An 11,672-nucleotide genomic window follows, 5' to 3' on the forward strand; every position below is an offset into this window, starting at 1 on the left:
GGCCAAGGCAGAGGTGTGGATGGATCAGGGAGGGAGGTCTCGTTCGGCTCTGACAGGAAAAGGGTCAAAGAAGGGCCAGGGTGGCCAGAGGGAGGGTCACAGTCTCTGGGTCAGGCAGGAGGAGGGAAGAAGGGAACAGGCAGGGTCAGCGGCCAGGGCGCAGGCAGAGGCGGGTGCACACTGGGAGGTCACACCCTGCAAGGCCCATGGGGAGCGTCAGCTGGGATGGGCTCCAGGTGCATCCTCAGGGCACTGGGCAGCTCTCAGGCCAGGCTCTCCGGACTCTGGTGGGTGATGTGGTCACTCTCGAGGCACTGCTGTCAGTCAGGGCTCAGCCACCCCCCGGGCAGCACCCATCCCATCTCAGGACTGGACTTTCTCAGCTCCCACAGAGGGTGCCGCCTCCAGCCCAGGAGAGGCAGCCCCATTGTGCAGCCTGAGGCACCCAGGTCCCAAGTGGCTCCCTCCAAGCCAGCCTAGAGCTCCCTCTTCTCCAGGGTCCTGGTGCCTCGCAGGTGTCAGCTCCACAGGGAGGCCCTTGCTTTTCTTGTCTGTGCCTTGTCCCGGGCTGAGACTTAGGGTGGATAGGATTGGGCTGGTCCTTCCCTGGGGTCCTCTCAGGGAGGGGGATGGCTCTTGCCCTGGACAGGTCCTCATCTCTGCCTGGGTTGCCCTACAGTGAGATGGAGCTGCCCCCGTCAGTGCCCTGGAGGTGAAGGTAAGAGCCTGTGCCTGCTGTGTGGGAGGCCGCTCCAAGGATAGGGAATCAGGGGTGGTCGGTGACGCAGAGGTGGTGGCTGGTGGACCCGGGCAGTGGTGAGTGGGCCATGGCTGTCACTGGGAGGGCGGCCTTTCTGGCTGGACTCTGTTCCCATAAGGCTTTGACCAAAACCCAAACCAAGAACTGCAGTCCTGGCTCAGAGTCCACTGCCTGTTTGTACCAAGTCCCCAGTTGAAGGCTGGAACCCAACTAACACTCAGGGCATCTGTGCCCTGAGGATGGCGTGTCCTGGTATCACCAGTCCAGATCCCCAGCTCCAGTTAGTTCAGAGGATCTCAGCCCCTGGGGTCTTCCCTTTCCTGGCTCCTTCAGGTTGGGTCCCTTCAGGGCCCCAAAGCCCTGGACCCAGCATCCATGGGCCACTGTCAGAGGCCTGGCAGCTCCACTAACTCCATCATGGCTCCTTTGACAGCAAAGATGGCAGGAAATAAAATGCACTGACAAGTGGCTGAAGATGCTTGGAGACTGGACAAAATATGGGAGCAGCAAGAAGGTAACATGGGGAGGGAGTGGCCCCCGTGACAGCTCTCTGTAGAGCCGGGAGACAGGCACCCATGGCTGTGACCTGGCACCGTCTGCCTCTGCATCAGTGGGTGGGTGGCATCCCATCCTCACCATAGGACAGCAGGCCTGTTCGCCAGCTTTCCTCCCTGAGTCGCCCCGTGTCCTGTCTCACTGGAGTGTTCTTTTGTCTTTAGCTGTGTACAAAGGCACTGTGTACAAAGGCATTCCCCTGGTGGTGCGGGGCTGGGCGTGGTCACTCCTGCTAGACATTGACAAAGCGAAGGCTGAGAACCCAGGGGAAGACAAGGTACAGCCCTCCCATACTCAGCCAGGGCAGGACAAACAGGCCTGGCCATGTCAGAAGCCCAGGACTCCAGCTGGAGGGAACGTCAAGCCCAGGTTGGGGGTGGGGGCAGTGGTCAGACTCACATGCTGGGCACATATGGTAACTCAGGCACCGCAGGTGCACTGGGCTCTGCTGACCCTCCCAGGCTTCAGAAACAAGGTAAAAAGTCGCTTTCTGCAGAAGGAAACCTTGCCTTCCTTCCAGAAGTGCTGACTGTGGGATGACTGCCGTTTGGGGCAGGGAGTCTTTTGTCTGTTCTGAGGCTGCTTCCTCCTCTCAGCCCTGTCCTAAGGGTCATGAAGGAGAAAGGAAAGAGGTCCTCCAGGATCACCTACCACATCAAGGTAGATGTCAGCCGCACCCTGCAGAACCACGTGATGTTTAGAGAATGATTTGGAGTCAGGTAAGGCCTATGGGGGCTGCAGGGGTACAAGGGAAGATGGGGGCGATCCAGAGGGATGAGGGCTTCCCCAGGGCAGAGGCCACGGTCACCCAGGAAAAGTGACAGAGCTGCCAAGGGCTCTCCTGGCCCAGGCAGCAGCCAGCATTATGGACTGAGCACCTCCCGGGCTCTAAGCCCTGGGCCGGGCTGGGACATGTGGGGCCAGAACCCAGGTGGCTCCCAAGGAGATGGGAGGCAGCAAAAAAAAAAAATCATGCAGATGGTGAAAAGTGTTCTCCATGCCCCACAATGAGCCAGGGTAGAGACCCATGGGAAGGCGGCAGGATGGCAGGGCTCGGGAGCCTTCCCGGGCAACACTGACAGCCCAAAATACCAGGGAGGATGCGGGGCCCTGGAAATGCTCATCCATGACTGGTGGGCACACGACAGGGCACTTTGGAAGTCAGATGGGCTGTGGCTCACAAAGCTCGGTGGCCTTGTACCACACATCCCCAAAGTGTCACAGATATTCACCACAATGGTTTGAAAACTGACGTGCAAATAAAACCCACATGCCACATTCACTGCTTGATTGATTGTCACTCACACCCAGAGGCCACTGAGATGATCATCAACAGGGGTACTGGGGAGAAAGGGGGTTCCACTCTTCAGACAAAGATGACTCAGTGAGGAAAAGGAATGAACCCCTGATGCCCGCAGGAACATGGGTGGTCTTAGATGTGTGTTGCTGAGGGAAAGAAGCCAGACCCAACAGGCTACCACCACAGGATTCCAATTCATCGGCCATTCTGGGAAAGGGCAAAGCATAGAGACAGAGAATAATTGGTCAGGATAGTCAGGCGCTGATGGAGCCAGGAGAGGTCAGCTGCAAAGGGGACACGCTGGGGACTTGGAGGATGAAGGAGCCGCTCTGGGAGGGGCTGCAGTGGTGGACGGAAGGGTCTGCACATTGGTTCAGAACCGTGGAACTGCACGTCCCAAAGACTGGACTTCCGTGTGTGCAAACCAAGAAAAGGGGGAGGAAAAAATCAACCAGAGTGAAAATAATCACTGATCCAAATGTACACCTGTGATATTTGCATTGCAAAGAATGTGGATTTTACTGAAAAAGCTTCTAAAAACTCAGGTGTCCTGAAGAGCTCACTGCTTATCTGGGGGAATCATCTGAACCCAGAATTGTGTTTGTTGTCAGGGTTTGTAGACAAAATGAAACTGACAGCATCTGCACAAAACAAAACCCTCTTTTCCCTCTTTTCTAGGCAGCAGGAATTATGTGACATCCTCGTGGCCTATTCTGCATATAACCCTGTGAGTATTCCCGGGCAGCGATATTCCTGGGCCATGTGCCCATATTCACAGGCATGGGTGTCTCTTGGGGGTGTCAGCACTTCTTGAAAATTCAGTGTTCGTGACCCACCAGCTCGTAGTAGGCAGGACTCAAGCTCACTGCTGGCGTGGACACCTAAGCAAGGGGGCAGCACAAGGGGTCAAACTGAGATGGAAAAGGGTTGAAGCCCAGACTCTTGGTGTCATCTTGACCCGATCCCCACGTCTCAGATGAAGAAATGACCTTCTCCTCCTGGTGTTGCCCCGAAGCCCAGGAGCTTGGCAGGGTCGCATGCAGATGGTCCTCACAGGAGACAGGTTTGACAAGTTGCTGAGGTGCCTGATGGACCAGGCTTTTGTCATGAAATGAGTTTGTATCCTGAGGAAGCCTCTTCTTCATCAGAAACCAATCAGAGATCCAATTTCCCCTTTGCCTGAACCCCACAGTAGGGCAACAGACAGGGAGGGTGTCACCCAGGTGGCTGCTCCTGTTCCACCCCCACTTTCCAGACCATTCTAGGCAGGGAGAGTGGCTGAGCCAACTCCATGGGCTGCCCACATGGAGTCTGGACCCAGCTGCCCTCCTGTGCCTGGCAGGCAGCCCTTGGGCTGTTGCAGGACCTTTTGTGTGGTGGTCAGTGCCCCGCTGCCTGCCCTCATGGCAGGTGAGTTCACAGGTGCTGCTCTGGGCCTGGCACAGTGGCCTCCCCAGCCTGGCTCAGGGGAGGGGGCATGAACAATCCTTGCCTGTGCTCTTTCAGGCCATGTGAGCTTGGACGCTCACTGCAGGAGTACCCCCAGGCTCCTTGTCAACTGAGTCGTGCATGACCTGTTGAGTCCTCATGCCCAGTGCCAGGGGAGGAATGCAGAGGCTGCACCCCAAATCCTGGGGGCCTGTGGCAGGTGTCCCTGAGGACCTCTGCCATTTCTGGTGACATGAGTCCTCCCAGGTGATCTCAGCCCTCCCAGGAGACACCCTTCCACGGTGACTCTGGCTCTTGCAGGAGGTGGGCTACCACAGGCACCTGAGCCACGTCACCGCCACCCTCCTCCTGTATCTGCTGGAGGAAGATGCTTTCTTGGTGCTGGCCCAGCTGCTTGCTGGTGAGAGGCACTTCCTGCAGGGTAGGTGGACAGTTACCTTCGGGGCCTTACACAGCCATGCCAGGGGACGGCCACCCTGGCTAATGATCCCGATTTCCAGGCAAGGCATCTTACTTGCATCCCAGCTTGTTTGGAGTCTCTGGGATGTCCCTGCTGAGGGTCCCACAGCAGCCTGGTTCAGGACAGGGACCCTCTTACCTCAAGTCAGATGCCTTTCACCCCCAACAGCAGAGGGCATTGATACTTCCCTCTGGCTGCCTTTTGTTCCCCGAAGCCAGACCCAATTTTGTGCAGGCACTGGTCACCTCCCTGAGTGTCCTCCTGCCTCCCCAGCTGGCTGCACTCCCAGACACCTTCCCTGCCCACAAATGGGCTGATGAAGCCCAGATGGCAATGTCCCCCATGCATCCCGTGTCCCCCAGCCTGACATCACATCCAGTAGATGGCCACACAGCCCTCAGCACCCACCCCATTTTCACTGCTGGCACCTGTCTGCCTCTGCCCTGCCTCATAGCATCAAAGGCAGGCCTGCTCTCCTGGCACCTCGGCCCAGGAGGCCACTGGGCACCACCTCCAGCTAGGGCCCTCCTCCCCAGGGCTGAGACTGTGTGATGGGGTCACCAGATAGGAGGGAGGGAGGCCTCAGGGCCCAGGGTCCTCTGCCACTACCCAGCTCTTGGGAGTGGACTCTGATGAGATGGTGGGTTAGGGGCTTCTCAGTATTCTACAGTCGGAATACTGCCTGGCTCTGGAGGCTCCTATCATGCCAGGAGCAGGTGTTGCACAAGTTCTTCCCAAAGATCATGAGACACCTGGTGAGTGGATGACACCCTCTGCTCCTCCCCAGAGGCCCTGGGTCCCAAGAGCCAGGGGCGGCTCGAGTCCCTCATGGAGCTGACAAGAGGCCAAGTCCCAGCCACAGCCTGACCTGGGATGGGGATTCTCCGTGGGTTCGGAGTTGGGTTTCCTTTTCCTGCCCTGGGGGAGGCAGAGGCGCTGGGACCAGGGCCAAGCTCTGGCTGAGCAGGGCTGAGGGAAGTGTGTCCATTGGGCTTCTGGGTATGGGGCAGGGGTTGGGGGACCCCTGGCCACTGCCCGGGGTTCTGCTCCACGGAGAAGAGTCTGCAGAGGGAACTGAAAGTGGGAGGACTTCAGGGTAGCCCAGGGGGCCCTGAGCACCTCTGCTCCTCCCTTTAGGGCAAGGAAGGGCTGTGCACTGAGGGTTCCATGCTGATGAGGCTCCTCCGGTGTTTCATTGGTGGGGTAAGGAGGCACAGGGAGACCCCAGCCCAGGGATGCAGTGCCCAGCTCCCTCAGCCCAGGGGTCCAGCTCCTCCAGGAGCTGGTTCACCCCCAGCTCGCAGAAGGCACAGGCAGGTTCCTGCAGGGCTCACAAGCCAAGCCCTGCCCAAGAGGGGCATCCCACGGCAGAGGCCAGGGCTCAGGCCCAGCCTCGTGGGAAGACTGGGGCAGGACTCGACTTGAGAGGACCCCAGGAAACCCCAAATCCTCAGGAAGTCCCTCCTTCCAGAAGCCACAGCGCTGCTGAGATGAGCCCCCCATGAGGATCTACAGAACCTTGTCTGACTCAGTTTTATGGGGGATCTCATCCCATGGAGAGGGGTTCCCCCGCACTCCAGAGGACTGAAACCCCAGTGGGCCCTGCTCAGGCCACCAGCTCCAACTTGGAAAGGCCAGGTCCTCCCACACCTGCTGTCCCCACAGAAATCCTTTGGGTTCACCATGAGACTGTGGGATATGTTTATCTTGGAGGGCGAGCGGGTACTGACGGCCATGGCGCATGCATCATTCAAAATACACAGGAGTAAGTCCCGTGTGCCTGAGGGTGCTTAGGGGAACACGCAGGACAGATTCCAGCTAGCCTGAGGGAAGCGTTCTCACACTGTCCCCATGACTCTCTGCTCTGCCCTGATAGGGGGGTCTGGCCTGGTGGGCTGGGCAAGGCATGATGACACTGAGTCCACCCCTGACATGACCCAGATGAAAGTCAGGAGTGTGGTGAGCACTTCCCTGCCCAGCCTTGCCCAGCTGTGGCCTCCTGTGCACAGCCGGACCCTGGGGTGGCCAAGAAGGACCAGGCACCACCCAGTGGGAGGTGGGCCTGGTGGAAATGGGGTGCAGGCACAGATCCCTCACAGGGAATCCTCCTGACCTGATGCCCGCCCTGTCCCTAGAGTACCTCATGAAGCTTTCCTGGAGCACCATCTGGGAGTTTCGGGAGCAACTGTCTCAGAGCTGGGCCCTGGAGGACAACGAGGTCCTCAGGAACCTTCAAACCTCCATGAAGGAACTCACAAGGAAACACTGGGACCTGCCACCCCCAGGTGAGCCCCAGCACCAGGTCCCCTCCTGAGTCACCCTCTGGGGCAGTCAATGGTGGGGAGTGCCCTGGCCCCCCCAGTCCTCCTACCTGGCCTTCCTCCTGTACCTCTTCTTCCTCCTCTCCCTCCTCTATTCTAAGTCAAATGGGTCTGCCGGTCCTCAGGGCAGGCGCTGAGCACATGTGTGTGTGTGCTGGACATGCTGTGTGGACAGGCAGGGGCTGTGGGCAGAATCCCCCAATCCCTCTCCGACTTTCCACATTGTCCCCCTCACCCCCTCAAAGGGCCCTGAAGGGCACTGGGGCAGTCAGACCAAGCTGTGGAAACCCCTACCCCCACCTCCAAGCAACCTCAGAGAGCAGCAAGGGCCCCTCACTCCTGAGTGCCCCCCCCCAAGGGTGTCAAGACAACAAGCCAGGGGGACAAGAGAATCAGTGTCCCTGACCCAGAGAGGATTTGGGCAGAGGGGATGGGCGAAGCCCTGACCCAGAGCCAGAACCAAGAGTTCAGCTGGGCGTGGGATTGGTCCAGCCCTGGCATGGGGTGGATGGACTGGAGGGCAGAGGGGAAGCTGTGGCCATTCACTTCTCACCTGCTGTGGAGACAGGCCCCCATGCGAGGTGCTGGGTGACAGTGAAGGTTTCTTCCACCTGAGTTCTGAGTCAGGGCTGCCAAACAGCCCTGAGGTGAGCATGTGAGGCAGGAAGCCCTGAGCCAACCTGAACCCAGGGGGCCATTCTGGGAGTGACCTGAAGTTCTCTGAAAGCTCCCCCACCCCAGGCTGCACACAGCCCTCGCCCTGGGATCAGCAGCGTGCAAGGGCATCCTCAGTGTCAGGCCCGGGGGCCTCACAGGGACCCCGAGGACTCCAGAGGCCCGGGTCTCTGGGGCCCGCCCTGAAGGGACCCAACGCGCTCAGTGAAGATATTTTCTTTTTTTCCACCAAGATGGAGTGAGGGTCCTCGAGGGTGTCCCCTGGCATTGGGCCCCTCTGTCAGGGGGACAGACTGGCCCTCCCCACCCCACCAGCTCAGCTCCAGGAGCTCATGCCATCAGTCCCCCTGGAACAAAAGCCCTGTCCTCCCCCAGCCTGGCCGGATAAGACTGTCCCCAAAGCCGAGGCTGAGGCCCAGTGGCACAAGGGGATTTCCCAGAACCCAGGGCAGCAAGCCACTCTTTGAGGGGCCCAGAAGCTCAAGATGAGGGCAGCCTGTCCCCCGGTGAGGTCCGGTTTTGTATTACACTAACACTTGTCTGGGAACTCTATGCCACAGCTCCACACAGACCCGCATGTCGGGGGTCCATGTTTCCTGTGCTGCCATTTTGAACACAGCTCCTGGGACTCTGTCACTTCTCCATCTTCTGTGGACAGCCCTGGAACAAAAAGACAGACCCCACCCAGCGAGCCCACTGGGACCCCGACACCAGGCCCTGCCCTGGCTTATAACAGAGAAGAGGCAGGTCAAGAGACACCCCAGCAGCAAGGTGGCACCTGCCTGTGACTCCCCTCGGTAGAAGAAGAACTTGGAATGGAAGGAGCCCAGGCAGTACCCGCCCAGCTGCCTTACAGCCCCAGATGGCTGCTGGACCTTGGTTTTTACTGCTATTTTATTTTTATTTTATATTTTTGGCTTGTGGGCCTTGAGAAATCCCATTCAATGGGGGACTTGGTCCCATCAAGGCCTCAGGAGGGAAGGCTGAGCATGGGGTTCCTGTAGCCCCAGCCAGCCAGCAGCGTGCTCTGGGGCCCCTGACCCCACCTGTGGGTCAGAGTCCCTCCTCCAGGGCCCAAGTCCCAGGTCCAGAGGGACCTGGCTTCAACCCGAGTCCTAGGAGGAGAGGGGCACCACAGGCCTCCAGGTGACCACGCAGGGGACCAGGGCACTGCAAGCCCTGATGTTGTAAGGATTCACATCAGAGAACGTGGGTAAGCCAGGCCAGAGACGCTGAGCCTGTGCAGTGATGAGGATGTGGGGGGCTGGCTCAAGGGGGTCAACAACTGTGAACACTGCTGCCTCTTCCCGGCCTCATTGCTGCAGGGCAGGCAGTCTGCACCCCGGAGACTGGCCCACCAGTGCCCCGAGTGCCCTAGTCCGCTATGCCAACATGGCACCCAGAGACTTCGCAGCCCTGCCTGCCGCACCACCCCCCTCCTGGAAGCCTTGTCCTGCAACCTAGCCCCTGTCGCAGCCACAGCAGGCACCACTGCCAAGCGCCTTCCAGCCCGGCTTCCCAGAGGGCAGAGGCGCCCTGCAGTCATTGCCTCAGCAGCTCACACTGTGAAGATAGTTTCATCCACATTCCCATGTTCCCGCCAAAGAGAATTGCTGCATAGGATGCTCTTGATCCTGAGGTGGGGAACACGGCACACCAGGTGGATGGAGTCAGCTCCTTTCCCCAGCCACCACGACTGCTGGATGGACCCATGGACAAAGTGGCCATCAGACAGGAATGAGACACAAGAGGCTCAGCATCCTGCTCGTGCCCTGACCAGGCTGACCAGGCCAATACCACTGCCGAGTGCCCCATCTGCTGAGCGACTTGGTGTCGATCCCTGGGCTGGCACTGTTTCCCAGGAGGACCGGTTGGCCACCTATGGACAGGCTGCCCACACTGTGGAGAGGGCTGAGATCGGCCTTCACTGCCGGGAGCCCCTACTTGGACACAGACTCACTGGCCCTGCCTGTTGCCATCACAGCAGCCCACAGGGCATTGCTTGTGACCAGGGTACCCTATTCACACTGAGGGACATGCAGCTGTGGCCCCTGATCAGGGAACTAACTGTTCTCACTACGTCAGCCGCCACCTGGAAGCAACTGGGCTTAGGATCGCTCAGTTACGCTGAAGTGGTGGTTTGTCTTACAAGATAAATGTTATGCTTTCCACTGGAAACCAGCATATGGTGCTGACTCTCCGACAGCCAGAAGGTGTAGTTCTGAAAGTGAGAGTGTAGAAGTGGATGATGTTCAGTATTGCACGGAATGTCTCAGTCACAGAGCTTTCCTATGTCTGTCCTGGAGAAATGGAGTTTTGCTGGTTGGAAGGTCTGAGGACCCAGGCAGATTGAAACTTCCCCCAGGGGAACACAACAATGGTTCTATTTAATGTGAAGAGACAGGGCTAAGTTTGAAACCCTGGGACATTCTCTGGTGTTCCTGGTGTCTTCATATAAAGAAAATCAAATAAAGGTTTGCCACAGAGGCATCTGAAAAAGGAGGGGGCAGAACTATTCAGAACTCAGAGGCTTCAGAATCGAAGATGAAGCCAAGTAGGAGACTCCTGACCCACTGAGGAAGTATGTAGGGCTGCTGGGAGAGGACGTCATAGAGGTCCACCCCTACCTCGCGATAATGTCACAGAACCGTGCTCTTGAATAGCTGTGCACATCATCTTTCCACTGATTATAGTGTTTCTTTCTATTTATGACTCTCCAATCAAGCAGAGAACTTCCTACAAAATGCACATTGCTGTACCACAGCCTGGGTCTTGCAATCCAAGGCTGGCAAGGATTCCTGCATGTCAAGGGCCTCAGATGACTTTCATGCACACCCAAAGACAGAGTCCTAGATGACACCTTCCTGCTCAAAAAAGAAGGAACGAGGGTCATTGAACGGCGAGCCAGTCACGGAAAGGGGTGAAATGTGAGTCCGTGGCCTTCCTGACACCCAGACAAGACTTTGGGCACAAAGGCAGGCTGCAGCTCTGGCCACTGACTCCAACCAGCGACGCCCCCATGCAGGCCGGTGTGCCCTGGCTGCTCTTCTCCCACCTGCCACCCTCTCCTCGGCTGTCTGTGTTAGGAAGGGAGAATCTGCCAGTTTTCAGAAGAAAATGTAGCTTTATTATGACATAGGAAAGACTCAAGTTATTAGGGGAAGAGGAGGAGTCCTGAAACAGCTCCTGAAAATGAGAGAGGAAAGGAAGGTGTAAATATGTTGGTAATAAAGTCTCCAACCACAGCACAGTCATGGGAATGTTTTTGTTACAATTTTTGTTTTCAAAGTTACAGTAAACAAAACAGTCTTCTGAATTGTCAAAAGAATAGCAGTTTTACACAATGAAAAGCATACACACCAAGCCAAAATAAATCACACTTGGGTCTCTATGTTGCAGTGGTGCTGGTGCAGGAGGGAACATTTAGGGAGGTTCCAGTTCCTGCCAGGCAGCCCAGGTCCACCGAGGGCCCCGGGGCTGGAGGGAGGTCACGTACCACTCGGCTCAAAGCGCTCCCTTCAAGCATCTGAAGAGGGAAAGTCCATTTATCTTCTCTGAAATGCAGGCAATTTTTCATACACTGGTGTGAATGTGTTGGGATCACCCAGGGGCTCCCTTAGTGGCCAGATGCAGTTTGTCACATACTGGTTTCCTGAATTTCATATTGGATCGGGAGCTAAAAGAAGAGAGATTCCCAAACCCATCATGTAAATATTTGGTTCTAACAAAGTAAAATCACAGGAGCACATCAAACATAGGACCTAATGCCCACGGTAGTGCCTAGGGCTGTTGTCTCTCTTTTGTGAGAAGTTCTATAGCAGGCACAGAGGTAACTACTTAGAAAGGCAATGCCACAGTGAGTAAGGGGGATTCACTTGGATACAAACATTTAGAAAGATACCTGAAAAAAACTAATGTGGCTGCATCTCTCTTCCAGATTCTAATGTTCCCAGAGCAGCAGCCACCTCTAAATGCAAGTGGAGACAGGATGGAAGCCCAGGGAGACATGGGGGAGGCGGGGCTTGGCCAAACCACAGGCAGCTGCCAGAAAGGCCCACACACCTGCATTCTGCACTCTGTGGTGGACACCCCAGGAAAGCAGGGGTGCCCTTGTAACTGCCAAACAGGTTCACCTTGTCCACGATCTAGACA

At 57.1% G+C, this 11,672-nt stretch overlaps 1 pseudogene; it reads left to right on the forward strand.

The window, feature by feature from the left end:
• The first annotated feature begins 206 nt into the window (after window positions 1-206).
• LOC103242573 (TBC1 domain family member 3G-like) lies at window positions 207-10,807 on the forward strand (annotated as a pseudogene).
• Window positions 10,808-11,672: the final 865 nt, after the last annotated feature.

This window comes from Chlorocebus sabaeus, chromosome 16 (assembly GCF_047675955.1).
Source record: "Chlorocebus sabaeus isolate Y175 chromosome 16, mChlSab1.0.hap1, whole genome shotgun sequence".
NCBI classification, from domain to species: Eukaryota; Metazoa; Chordata; class Mammalia; order Primates; family Cercopithecidae; genus Chlorocebus; species Chlorocebus sabaeus.